The following is a 4,825-nucleotide window of genomic DNA, read 5'->3' on the forward strand; positions in this document are numbered from 1 at the left end:
CTTCAATTTCCTTTATTTCCTTTATTAATGTTTTGTAGTTCTCAGCATATGTCTTTCACCTCCTAGTGAAGTTTATTCCTAAGTATTTTATTTTTTGATGTGATTTTAAAAGGGATTGTTAGTTTACATTCCCTTCCTGATATTTCATAGTTAGTGTAAAGAAATGCAACCAATTTCTGTATGTTAAACTTGTATCCTGCTACCTTGCTAAATTCATTTATCAGTTCTAGTAGTTTTTGTGTGGAGTCTTTAGGGCTTTCTGTATATAGAAAAGTATGGAACACTTCACGAATTTGCGTGTCCTCCTTGCAGAGGGGCTATGCTAATCCTCTCTGTATCATTCCAGTTTTAGTATGTGTGCTACCTGAAGCAAGCACCTGCCTTTGTCTTTAGGGTAAAGTTTGAAGCCTTCCTGGCTGGGCCAGTCTGACCTTCAGGCTCCTGTCCCACTGCTACCCTTCAGCCATGGTGCTCTGGAAAATCCAAATGGATTGCCTTAACCTGGAGACACACCCACCCTCCCATGTACAGTGTCTCCTCTTTACCTTTGTTCAGTCTGTCCTTTCCCTGGAATGTCCTTGCTCTCTATCCTCCTGGCCAAATTCTGCCTGTGCATCCATACAGGATCAGCTCAGTTGCCATCTCCTCATAAAGCCTACTTGCTTTCTTCCTATGGGACACAATCTATCCATAGGACACTGCACACCCACTCTGGTGGAACACTGTGGATGATTCTGTCCTACTAGACAGAAAGCTGCTGGAGGGCAGGTCTTTCTGATTTGTCCCTTTTCCCCATCCTGCCAGCCTCCTAACCCCAGTCCACTCCCGGGCCTGCACAGAGAATGATCAGTAAATCTCACTGAACAAATTCCCAGGTCCTTTAGAAGTGTCCCCTAAGTCATGAATGTGCCACATTTTGCTCGGACTCTAGTAAACAGCCCCCATCAGCCCCTGCAGGGCCCTCTGTCCCCCACAATCTGGTTCGCACTTGGGACATTATCACTGTCAACATAGTCAGCCTCTGGCTCTGCAGGCCACCGCCCTGGGCCCACACCTCCCAGCCACCACCCCAGAGGAGCTGGGTTCTGCAGTACACACACACACACACACACACACACACACACACACACACACACACACACACACACACACACCCCATATATCCAACCCCACAAAGTGGACCCAGCGTGTCCTTGCCATGCACGCCACGTGCACAGCCACTGTGGTCAAATCCCCCCTTGAGGCTCTGTGACCAGGATCAGCCCAATGTCTGACATGCAGATGCTAAGCTTACCCCACAGCTGTCACACCACTGACACACTCACACCAAAGTCATACGCTGCATAGACCGTGCATGGGGCAGTGGGCTGGCGGGGGTCGGGGGTGGCCTATAAGCTACCATTCAAACCAAGACACTGGGACAGCAAAAGCCAAAATCCTATCCCTAACCTGCTCTTCCACGCAGGCAAAACATTTGTACATCTGGTATACATAGGGCCCACGTGTATTACTCACATGACATCCATCAGGGGTGGGTACCACTCCTTGCACACACACACACACAGGCTCACCAAAAACAGCCTGCAGAACATCTGGAAGTAGGGAGGCGGCCCACCTGCACCCTTCCCATGCTCCAGTCTCATCTTGAGCTGCTGCCCCCTCCATGTTCTACCCTCACACTCCTCTAAATGCTCGTGAAGACTCTCCCAGTGTGGGATTTCCCAGCACTTTAGAGCCACTGTTCTTCGGCACTTTTTAAAACCACTAGGGAAATCATGAAACCTAATGCAGAGTGATTGAGGCCATATGCTGTCAGTGTTTGCCCAGAAAGTCCCGAAGCTTCCAGCCCAGGCTTTGCAGGGAAGCCTCGTTCTGTCTGCTAAGGGAGTAGGATCCAGAAGGCCTGCGAGAGATGTCCTGATCCTCTGTGGCCACAATCATCCCCACCTCCCAGGTACTCAGGAGCTGCCAGAGCACTTGACAGGGCTCAGTGCTGGGGGAGCAGAAGCGGGAGAGTGAAGCTGTCACAGGAAGCTCCCTTCTCTTAACTGAGAGCTGAAGCCGGCCTGTGTGTGCGGTGTTGCGAGCATCCCCAGGCATCATTAGCGCCAGCAGCGTCACCATCACCATCAGTGTAACCAGCTTTCTCTCTTCCAGAGGATGTACAGTATTTGATGGATGTTGGCACAATCCCCAGTCTAACACTCGCTCCCACTACCTGTTATTCCACATTAGCTTTATTCTTTCAAGCCTTAAAGGCCTTTGGACTTCAGGAGCCTCGTAACATAAGATAAAAATGCCCCCTAAGAGTTCCCTCCAAAAACCCCTATCAGCCATTCCCGCCTCCACTGTCAGCATATATTTAACATCAAATGTGTAGAAAAGCACTGACTACAGGGCCTGGTATATATTAGGTGCTCAGGACATTGGGGTCCCTGTCACTGCTGCCCTGTCTGCAGTCAAGGCAGCCAGGTCTAGAGGAAAGAGTGGACTGTGGAGTCAGTTGGCCCCTTTCCCACAGTGTGACTCAGGGCAAGTTGACCCCTCCAGCCTCGCTTTGGCCTCTCTCCAGGATGGTTCTCTCTCTAGATAAGTCATTCCTTCCCTGCAGGGCTGTTATAAGAACAAAAGGAGACAAGGAACAAAAAGTGCCGGGCACAGGCTAGCACCAAGGGGGCAGTTAAAAATCTAAGTCTCCTTCCTCCTATCTCCAGCACTGGGGATGGGTCAGTCTGTCCTAAGCCAAGGGTCAGCCCTGTCTGTTGGGGTGAAGGGGCGTGGACAACAGTAAGGACCAGAGTCTTGCCCACACCTGCTCCCCCTTCTCCAGGGACTGCCCACTATGCATGTACCCAGCATGCAAGAACATTTCCAGGGAGTTTAGACTTGAGAGCCTCCTGATAAGATACAGATACCTCTCAAGAGTGTTCAATAAGCCCTTATTAGCCTGTGATGCCTTCTTGGAGCTCAGGAGAGGCTCTCAGGGGAGGGAATGGTTGGAGAAGAGAAAGGGGCTACAGATGGGACAAGGGCAGCAACACAGAGGAGAAAAGAAACTTGGTTTTACCATCGAAGTCTCCAGGAGGACCCCAGCTTGGTTTACCAGCTTAGTTTACCAGCTAAGTGAACAAGTCCTGAACTTGATCCCAAATGTCCTTTTTTGGCCACATTCACTGTGTCTCAGGTCTTCCTGAAATGTCTTGGTATCTGTTTGGGAACTATTAGGAGGTGTCTGAGCTCCTCTAGGGAGACTTCTTGAGGGGTCAAATTTATATAGCATATTTGTGCAAATTAGGAAAAAACACCCCTTTCTCAAGACATTCTACTGACATCTGCCAAAAAAACTGATGGAATATATACAGAAGCTGTAGTGACTGCCATATGAGTGGCACCTCTAGAGTTGTGCAGTGCACAGCCTCAGGTCACTGACAGCCTACTCATGTTGGACAGACTTAGGGTTTCCAGGCCTAACCTTCAGCCCTTCTCCACCTGTCCTCCAGGGGAGCCAGGCAGAATGAGTCAGCCGCACAGGCCCTGAGCATTACCCCCTTGGCACAGGGAAGCAGGGATGGGGATGGATGTGACAAGTGGCCTCCGTCCCTCTCTCCCTCTCATCTCTCTGGCCCTCTGTTCCTCATGCCTTATGCAGAGTTTCTCTTCCCCAACATGCATCCACTGTCAGTTGCTGCTTTATCAGTGACACACTAATTAGGTCCAGTGAGGTCTGCTCTGCATTGGAAAGGCCTCTGTGGCTGGCATGCAGTCCAAGCTGTTCTCTCTTCGCCTCGTGGACCGCGTGTCACTCTTTCTCCCTGGGAAATCACAAATGAGGCTCCCACTGCCTAAGCCCTCAGAGCTGGGAGTGGCAGTGACCAAGACGGGTAGGCAGGGGGAATGTAGCAGCCCAGGGCTGGCTCCCTGCTTGGCAAAGAGCAGACGCTTGCCTGACAAGGGGCTCTGTAAACAGTGAAGCACATTCCACATGTGTGCTTCTGGCATTGAAGTGCCATTGGGCACCTAAATCAGCTCGCGTTGGTGGCCCTGAAACTCTAGGCATAGCACGGGAGAAGAGGGGAAGAGGAGCCACCAGAGGACTGAGGAGGCCACTGCAGAACATCTGGAAGTAGGGAGAGGCCTAGCCTGAGCCCTTTCGTGCCACAGCCTCATCTTGTGCCTCACCCCGCTCCCGCCACTGGAGGGTCAACTCCATGAGAGTAGGGACAAGCTCTGTTCCGCTCACGGAGTATCCCCTGGCCTACCACAGTGTCAGACACATACTAGTGTTTCAAAAACATTCCCTGAATGACTGAATTAATTCAACCCATAGGCACTGAGCACTGACTGTGGTGGAGGCACCATGCTAGGGCCAGGGCCATAGGGCTGAGGAAAAGAGACCCAGTCGTTACCCTCATGGAACTTACAGTCTAGTGAATGAGAGCTGATTTTGTTTTAGTTCATCACAATTGTGTAACGTGTCACAAAGGAACAGGGAAACCTGCTCTGGAAGTGGAAGGGCAGGGGAAAGTTAAAGAATATAGGAGCTGAAGGGGACCTTAGGTCACACCTAGTCTAGCGTGATGGTGAGTGAGGCCAGGGCCTGTCACGGCACCTGGCCTATGGTAGATGCTCAACAGGCGTTTGTGGATTGAATGGGTGAACGAATGAAGTCAGGTCACCGTGAGCCAGTACCTTTGCCTCACTTAAACCCATGTACTGTGACCCCAGGTCCAGGGCCCTTTCTTGCCTAAGCCATCCCTACTCCTCCAGCAAGAAGACATGGGGGCCAGGCCGACTTCCCTGGTTGTCTGTCCCAGAGTCCTTTCTG

General features: G+C 51.1%; 1 non-coding gene across 1 annotated transcript; it reads right to left on the reverse strand.

Moving 5' to 3' along the window:
- Positions 1-269: 269 nt before the first annotated feature.
- LOC115802780 (U6 spliceosomal RNA) lies at positions 270-377 on the reverse strand. The gene has a single exon (XR_004023331.1). It is a non-coding gene; the product is annotated as a U6 spliceosomal RNA (small nuclear RNA).
- Between the last annotated feature and the right edge of the window lie 4,448 nt (positions 378-4,825).

This window comes from Delphinapterus leucas, chromosome 2 (genome assembly GCF_059928025.1).
Source record: "Delphinapterus leucas isolate spDelLeu-1000000601 "Yukka" chromosome 2, BTC_Dleu_Yukka2, whole genome shotgun sequence".
NCBI classification, from domain to species: Eukaryota; Metazoa; Chordata; class Mammalia; order Artiodactyla; family Monodontidae; genus Delphinapterus; species Delphinapterus leucas.